The sequence below is a fragment of the Sceloporus undulatus genome, chromosome 2 (assembly GCF_019175285.1).
Source record: "Sceloporus undulatus isolate JIND9_A2432 ecotype Alabama chromosome 2, SceUnd_v1.1, whole genome shotgun sequence".
Lineage (NCBI taxonomy): Eukaryota > Metazoa > Chordata > Lepidosauria > Squamata > Phrynosomatidae > Sceloporus > Sceloporus undulatus.
In genome coordinates this window covers 34624671-34633583 of record NC_056523.1, presented here as the reverse complement: position 1 = coordinate 34633583, position 8913 = coordinate 34624671, and the positions used below count along the sequence as shown (strand labels likewise).

Sequence of the window (8913 nt, the reverse complement as noted above, 5' to 3'; positions counted from 1 at the left end):
TCCGGGAGGCTGAGCCCGCCTTGGCCCGGCCCTCCTTCCTTGGCTTTGCCTCCTCCTCCTCCTCCTCCTCCAGGGCAGCAGCAGCAGCCTCCCTTTTGCAGCCGCGGCCTCAGGCGGAGGGGCGCCTTCAGGTACAGCTCCAGCCAGCAAGGGCTGCAGCAGGGCCAGCAGCGGAGGGGAAGGGGGCGGCAGGGATGCGGATGCTGCTGCTGTTGGGGGAGGAGGAGGAGGAGGAGGCAGGGTTCCCCTCTCAGCCGAGCCCCTGGCTTGGAAGAGCACCCCTTTGCTTGCCCCTCCTGCAGAGAGCTGGATGGCTGGCTTTCAGGCTAGGTCTCCCTCTTTGTTGTTGTTGTTGTTGTTGCTGCTGCTGCTGCTGAGAATCCTAGAATCCTAGAGTTGGAAGAGACCCCAAGGGCCACCCAGTCCAAGTACTTCTCTACCTTTACTGAAATCCGCTCTCTTAAAGTCTAGGATGCGGGTCTGGCTTTGCCTGGCTTCTCCCTTCCACTGTATAACAAACTCCAGGAGAACATGGTGACTCCCACCTAAGGATTGGGGATGCTTTGATGGAGAGTTCCTGCATGGCAGAATGGGGTTAGAATCATAGGATTCTATGATTCCAACCCCCTTCAACCATGCAGGGACTCTCAGCCAAAGCATCCCCAACAGGTGGCCATCCAGCCTCTGCTTAAAGACCTCTAAGGAAGGAGACTCCACTACACTCCCAGGAAAGAGTGCGTTCCACCATCGAACAGCCCTTGCTGTCAGGAAGTTCTTCCTAATGTTGAGCTGGAATCTCTTTTCCTGCAGCTTGCATCCATTGTTCTGGGTCCTAGTCTCTGGAGCAGCAGAAAACAAGCTTCTTCCCTCCTCAATATGACATCCCTTCAAATATTTAAACCAGGCTATCAGATCATCTCTTAACTTTCTCTTCTCCAGGCTAAACATCTCCAGCTCCCTAAGTCATTCCTCATAGGGCATGGTTTCCAGACCCTTCACTATTTTAGTCACTCTCCTTTGGACACGCTCCAGTTTCTCCACATCCTCTTTGAATTGTGGGGCCCAGAACTGGACACAGGACTATTCCCTCTTCCAGTCTTCTTCCAGTCCACCCAAAGGCAAACTTGTCCCTAAGGCAAAACCCCAAACCTATGAGGTTCTCTTCTTGACAGGTTTTCCTTCAGAGGGGGTTTGCCATAGCCATCCTCTGAGGCTGAGAGAGTGGGACTCGCCCAAAGCCAACCAGAAGGCTTTTTGGCTGGAGCCTTCCTCTGCCCTTCACTTGAACAACAGCCCCCCAGGAGAGGGGAGAGGCCTTGGGTAGTTTAACATACGGTTTTTTGTATGTTTTTCACTGTATGTTGTTGTTTTTTTAATGTTGTAAGCCACCCAGAGTCCCAGCCTTGGGAGAAGGGTGGGATATACATTTTAATTAGGTTTATTTATTTATGTTTATTTAATTAACTAAATTTATATTTTATAATGTTATTTAGTTTAATAATAGGGGAGCAAGGGGATTGTGTAATTTTTATTTATGTATGTATGATAAGTTGTTGATGTACATTGTTGTAACCCGCCTCAATCCTTTTGGGGGAGGCGGGCTGTAAATAAATTTATTATTATTATTATTATTATTATTATTATTATTATTTAATAAATCATCATCAACGTGTGGGTGTCTCTTGTGGGTCTCCAAATCCTTTCAGACTTTTGGCGACCCTAAGGCAAACCTCTCACACAGGGTTTCCTTGGCAGTTTTCTTCAGAGAGGTTTTTGCTCGTCCATCCTCTGCTTTTACTAAAATAACAGTCCCCTAGGATAAGGTTTGTGTTGTGTGTGCCTTCCAGTCCTAAGGTGGCTTTCCTTGTCAGGTTTCCTTCAGAGGGGGTTTGACATGACCATCCTCTGAGGCTGAGAGAGTGTGACTTCCCAAGGTCACCCAGTGGGTTTGCATGGCCAAGCCAGGATTCAAACCATCCTCTAAAAATGCAGGGGCCCCTCTGTGCTGGAACCCTCCCCCCCCCCCCCGCCCAGTCCCTGAGAACACTTAAACCCAGCAGATGGAGAAGAGGAGGCAGTGTGGGAGAGGCTTTAACCTGATGCCAATCCGTTGACCTAAGAAGAAGCAAGGTGCAGCTGCATAGCAGAAAGAATGTTATTATGTGCATTAAACAAGCATGCATGTATTTTAAGTGCTGTAGCACTTCAAGTGGTGTAGTTTCACCCTATCAAATCCTGGGATTTGTAGTTTTACCAGGGCTTTAGAATGCTGCTGCCTCATCAAACAACACATCCCGGGATTCTGTAGGATAGAGCCATGGCCGTAAAAGTGGTGTCAAACTGCATGATGTCTACAGTGTAGATGCCAGATTGGCATAGCGGTTTGAGTGTAAGACTAGGACCAGGAATGTGGGGTTGGATTCCCTGCTCAGCCATGGAAACCCACTGGGTGACTTTAGGTAGGTCACACCCTATCAGCCCCAGAAAACCCTCTGATACGTTGGCCTTAGGGTGGCGATAAGTCAGAAATGACATGAAGGCACACAAGAACAACAACAACAAAGATGCACCCATCGATTGCACTCCCATTGCTTACTTGCATATTTAGGCATCAAAAGAGTATGAACCTGTTCATAGTGATTTGGGAGTAAAATTACTTATAATAACCCAACCCACATAGTTTAAAACAACTCACATTAAGGACTTTGGGGTATTTCCTGACCCTGTGGGCTTTCCAATAAATGAGGGGTTAGCCTTAGTAAGGATTCGGGTTAAATGGAAACATTAATTTTACATCATGTCAGACTGTATTGAGCCTAAAATAAAATCCAGAGTACATAACAAGTGCCCTTTGGGTTAGATATATCCTGAAGGTACCAAATCCTGGCTGAGCTTGGAAGCCATACCACCAAGGAAGGCAAACTGCCTTGAGTATTCCTTGCCTAAGAAAACCCTATGAAATTCATGGGGTCACCGTAGCTCAGTAGGTGGCTTGAAGACAACATACACACCACCACAATGTGTAATTTGAATTTTGATATTTGTTTTGTAGTCAACATGGCTCCTCCTGAATTTTGGGGGGATTTAAAGATAGCAGACTTAGCCACAAAGTAGCCAAATCTTAACCTGGAGAGAGTGAACTATTTCTCATCTTTTCCTGGGATTTGATATTTCCAACAAAAAGTGATTTAATTTGGCTCCTGGTGGCATGCTTTGCCTGTTGTTGCTGTTGTTGTTGTTGTTGTTGTGTGCCTTCAAGTCCTTTGTGATTAATGTTTGACCGTACATGGAGGGAATTGGAAGGGTTTTCCTTTGCCTTCCCCTGAGACTGAGAGTGTAACTTGCCCAAGAGGGCTTCAATGGCTGAGCAAGGAGTCAGTCCAAACTACTATGCCACGGTGGCTCTCTAGGAATGACAGTAACACCTAAATTTACCTCCAAGCCTTTCAGCATATGGTCTTCCTGAGAAGATCACTGCACTCTGCAAGTCAGAAGGCAACAACTCCAGAGGGAGGCACTTTATGGCTGAAAATGTAGGAAGGCGATTTTATTGCTTCCTTTTTACTTCTTTTGTTCCTAGTTACATCAGCCTTCTTCGGGGAGAGGGAGGTATGGCCTGAACTTTCTGCCTAAATAGGAAAGCAAGAGATTTGTTGGGATAATTTTTATTCCAATCACTTTTGTGTGCATTGCAAAATTATGTACACAATGGAGACATTGTTTACAACTCTTGCAAATTACTTACTTTGTAGCTCTAGTTGTTAATAATAAAACAACCATCTGAAAATCTCCTTCCTTCCTTCAGTAGTCAGTCTTCTTCTTTCATGCCTCTGAAGTGTCTCCTTGTGATGCTGTCACCCCATCTTCCTTCATACAGCTTCAAAAACCTCTATTTCTGTGAAGTCTTTGCCACAACTTGCTTTACTGTTTATGCAGTTTTCCCTTTTGTAGTTCTAGATTACAGCAGCTGTCACCTCTGACCATAAGTCATGCTAGTATTTTAGTATTTGAAGGGGTGTCACATGGAGGATGGAGCAAGCTTGTTTTCTGCTGCTCCAGAGACTAGAACATGGAAAATGGATGCAAAGTACAAGAAAAGAGATTCCACCTCAACATTAGGAGGAACTTCCTGACAGTAAGGGCTGTTCGACATTGGCACAAACTCTCTCAGAGTGTGGTGGAGTCTCCTTCTTTAGAGGTCTTTAAGCAGAGGCTGGATGGCCATCTGTCGGGGTTGCTTTGATTTAGATTTCTTGCATGGCAGGGGTTGGACTGGATGCCCCTTGTGGTCTCTTCCAACTCTACAGTTCTATGATTCTAGGATAGTAAGAGTTGAAGGAAGCACAAATGATTGGAGAAAGATATAGGCATGTGGTTTTCTGTTTATAATTATTTCCCTTTCCTATTTATCTGTCTTCAGAGAGCTGCCCCTATGCTTTCTAAATCTCTCTCCCTCCATTTCTATATCTCTTCTTCTCTCATGTGCCTTCATTTTGACTTCAACTTATGGTGACCTTAGAGGAGTTTCTTGGTTGTTTCGTAGTAGGTGTCTTTCTCTTAGGCTGAGAGAGTGTGGCTTCTCCAGGTCACCCAGTGAGTTTCCATGGCTGAGCAATGATTTGAAACCTGGTCTTCCACAGTCCTAGTTCAACACCTGCTTACTTGATATTCCTGGTTGGGTGTATCATTAGTATGATTGTACTGTAATTAAATTTATATGATCAACAGGCATGAGACAAGAAGATAGCACTTCTCAAAATAACTTTAAAATCTAAAATTTTGAGGTGCATATATTATTACTTATAAAGGGTGGATATATAAATAGCATTTATTGAAGTTATGTCCATACACAATAACATTTCATCATTTTTTTAAAGCTAAAATGTTTAGACGAAGTATGAAGTGCAAAATAGAGTATAAAGTAGTAAATGCTTAGAAATTAATTTGTAGAAAACTGGAGAACAATAAACATGAGAGAGGCACCCAATACCAAAGAGTTAGGAAGTCACTTATAAATGTTAGTAGGAAAAATCTCTTTAAAGAGAAGATGTTCCTTGTTCATTTATTATTAATAATTTACTTTATAGTGAATATCATTTGATGCAACAACTATACCTTATTTTGCAAAATTGCACAATTGTATGGACAAGACCCTTTGTTAATGTCAGAAATTACTCTGTTCTAAGCTTGCTTATATTTTTATTTGTGCCTTTTAAAATGTTTTGTACATGTTTCTGGATAAAAATAAGTCACTTGCTCTCAGCCTCAAGGGAAAGCAGTGTCAAACCCCCTCTGAAGAAACTTGCCAAGAAAACCCCATGGTAGGGTCGCCATTAATCAGAAATTACTTGAAAGCACACAACAACAACAACAACAACAACAACAACATAAATATCTAAAATTTGACACGGTGGGAGCAAGAGAGAAAACCAAGAATTAAAGGCAGTGGAAAACAGGAAATAATATTTTTTAAAAGGATAGCATTGACAGTCTGTTGCAACAAAACAACAAAGAGTTTGGTAACAACTTTAAGATTAACTAATTTATTACAATTCAAGCTTTGATGTATTACAATCTACTTCCTTGAGTACCTAAAGTGGAAAAGGAACACAGGAAGCCACGTTAAACTAGGTGATCAGGGTGGGATGTTAACTGAGAGTTCAGAGGAGAATTAGATAAAAATACTGACAATGACAACTGTGTGTTATTAACACCGACCGTGTTAACACAGACCATGATAATGAATTTCTTTTCTCAATGGCATGAGAGTTAACACATATAGGATTATATGGCATCTGTTATCCAGTGGTGGCTGATGGCTTCCATTGCAGTGGAGCAATGAATTTACTCCAGGTTTTATTACAAATTTTAAAGGAGCTCTCTGTGATGCTGAATGCTATCCCCCAAATAGCTTCAGTATCTTAAATAGCTCCCTGTAAACTTTGGGCTAAAACCTGGAAGCCACTTCTGTTTACCAATCTACGCTTTCTGAGATGTTTGGGGCTTTGCATTGTAAAGCAAGGGAGAGCTCTATTGCTGTTTCAGTTACATGTGTTTTACTTGGTATAAAGGTTTACTAGCTATTGTGATAAACATGGACTTTAATAACTTCTGTGACAAATCTGATTCAGGATTTTTTTCAAAGTAGGACTCTTGTCTTTGCCAACACTAGGCTGGGCATGACTTTATCATGCCTAAATTGCATCCAAGCTAACACAACATACATCTGCATCCACACTGCAAAAATAATCCTGTTTGGCACCACGTTCCTTGCCATGGTTTAGTGCTATGGAATTCTGGGATTTTTAGTTTTTTGAGACATTTAGCCTTCTCTATCAGAGAAGACAGCAAACCACAACAAATTGCAGTGCCACAACAAATTACAGTTCCCAGAATTCCATACCATTGAGCCATGGCAGTTAAAGTAGTGCCAAACTGGATTATTTCTGCAGTGTGGATGTAGTCTATGATGGACTGTACAGTACTGCATAAGCATATAACAAATAGAAAATGGCTAGTATAAAAATTCAAAGGACATAGAACAAGCATAGATAAAAACATAATTTATTATTATTGTTATTTTACCCACCTCTCGTCATGGATCAAGGTGGGGAACAATTAACAGACAAAGAACATCAGTTAAAACACACATAAATTTGGAATGACAAATAAGATGTATACATATTAAAACAACCCACATTTAAAATTCACAATAGAAAAATCATCTGGCTATGCCTGCCAGAAGAGACTGAGTTTTAAAACTCTTTTAAATTTGGGCAGTATATTCAGCTTTCAAAACCATTCTGTCAGGTCATTCCATTAACCCTGTTTTAATCTCGTTTTCTACTGCTTACCAGATTTTTTTCTGTCTGTCTGTCTGCCTTTTAGCTAATACTTTTTGGGCGTTTCTGAATTTGACCTGCTAGCAGCTTCATCAATTTGAGTTTTCGCATCAATTGATTCTAAATGTGGGATGTTAAGGTGTATATCACAGCCTAGACTAGAAATATTTTTGCCTCTTGTGTTCTAGCTACATTTCATCTTCTAGACATCATGAGCCCCTTTTAGGTGACATTTAGACAACAGAGGTCTCATGTTGGTTTGACAAAGTTTAATTAATTAACAGATTGGAGTGAACCCATTTTTCTGTATATGGCAGGTCCCATGGGGGAGGGATATCATAGCATATGTGAAGTTAAGCAGAATACATAAGGAATAACAAAGGTTATGAGATTACTCTGTAGAGCACAATAAGGATTAGGAGGTTAAATTGCTTCTTTCTGGTGTCAACTTCTTTGTGACATCTCCGTTACTCTGTGACATATTATTTCTTTATATACCCTTTCAGTATCTTGATTATGACTCACTGAAGATTTTCAGTTAACCTTCCATATAGGAGCTCAACTTGGTTTCCAAAGAGATGGACCAGCAATCTATCATTAGTTTTCCCACCAGCCAAAATAGGAAAAAATATGTGACATCATGTTAGGGCATGAGAACCTGGAGATTGTGCCAAAGACTTCACAGACAAATTGAGGGATTTAAGGAAGTAAGCATTCAAGTAAGTCTGGTGGTACCAAACATGAACTCTGGGAGACAGTTCCCAATATAAAGAATATCAAGAAAAATAGAGCAGAGCCAGCAAGCCTCTACTTTTAAACCCAGCAGGGGTTGTGTGACCCTCCAGGTATTGTTGGACTGCACTACCAACTGCCTTCACCATTGGCTATGGTAGGATCTAAGCTGATGGGAGTTGCAGTTCAACAATCTGGAGGGCAACACAGTTCATAGCCTTGTTCTAAACTCTGCACAATAAACCCAGATAGGGATTTTGCCGCTGGCAAGATGCAAAATCTCCCCCTTTTTTGGTGGTCCAGAATTCTGGCTTCTATTACTAAGCTTTGAAATTAGATGCATACCTGAGGTCATCTATTATTTGAATATGGGTGATTCGTGAGGAAGTACTTATTTGCTTCTTAGGTCTGGTCTTCTGGGAGGTGCTTTTGTTTCTCAGTCTTTCTTACCTCGAAAGTGACCTATGTTTTGTATGCAACTATGAACTATGAAAGGGTAAAGATAATGTGTATGAACATAAGCAAGTGAGATCCAGTATAACGTTGCACTTTGAATGTTAATCTAGAACTCTGGGAGACCAGAATTCGAATTCCTGCCAGCCACGGAAACCCATAGAGTGACCTTTGACAAGTCATGTGCTCTTAGGGTGCATCTACGCTGTAGAAATATTGCAGTTTCACACCACTTCAACTACAGAATCCTGGAATTTTTAGTTTGGTGAGACACTAGCATTATTTGGCCTAGAAGGCTAAAGACCTTGTAAAACTACATATCCCAAGATTTCACAGGATGGAGCTACAGCACTTAAAGTGCTGTCAAACTGCATTATTTCTGTAGTGTAGATAGACTCTTAATCTATCTTTACATAACATGCATTTTAATTTATTAAAATCATTATTTGGTTTATTTAAAAGTTGTTGTTTTGTTTGAACATTTTCGTTAGAACTGCTTTCTTCTCCCACTTAACTCGAAGAGATTTATTTTAGATGCAGTTTGAGCCCATTTCTTGGTCTAGATGCACAGTCTCATAGAATTCACATGCAGTACACAATAGGCACTATAATAACCTGATTAGCAGTTTCTGCTCTTTATTTATTTTGGTTCCCATTCTTTTTTTGGGATCAGAGGAAACATATCTCTTGGGAAGCTTGCATAGTTTCCTGACTTGAGTTCCCAGGCATCTCTTGGGAAACAGCAAATATGTTTATCTCAAGAGGAAAGCCTTTTTAGCCAGCAGTTCTGCATGCTTTCAGAAATAAAGTATGTTTATGATTTTAATAAAAAGAGACTAGTGAATTGTAACTATGCTATCCTTAAATATTTTTGGCATTTTCTTTT

The 8913-nt window shown here is 41.1% G+C and overlaps 1 protein-coding gene across 4 annotated transcripts in view; it reads left to right on the top strand.

Moving 5' to 3' along the window:
- Window positions 1–40: 40 nt before the first annotated feature.
- Window positions 41–8913, top strand: part of EOGT (EGF domain specific O-linked N-acetylglucosamine transferase) — a 32017-nt gene continuing 23144 nt past the window's right edge. For 2 of the 4 annotated variants that reach the window (XM_042452893.1, XM_042452890.1), the window contains exon 1: window positions 7349–7561. The gene's annotated coding sequence lies outside the window, so the exon portion shown is untranslated. Of the gene's footprint in view, window positions 132–7348; window positions 7562–8913 lie in introns of those variants that run through there. The other 2 variants (XM_042452892.1, XM_042452891.1) reach the window with 2 other exon arrangements.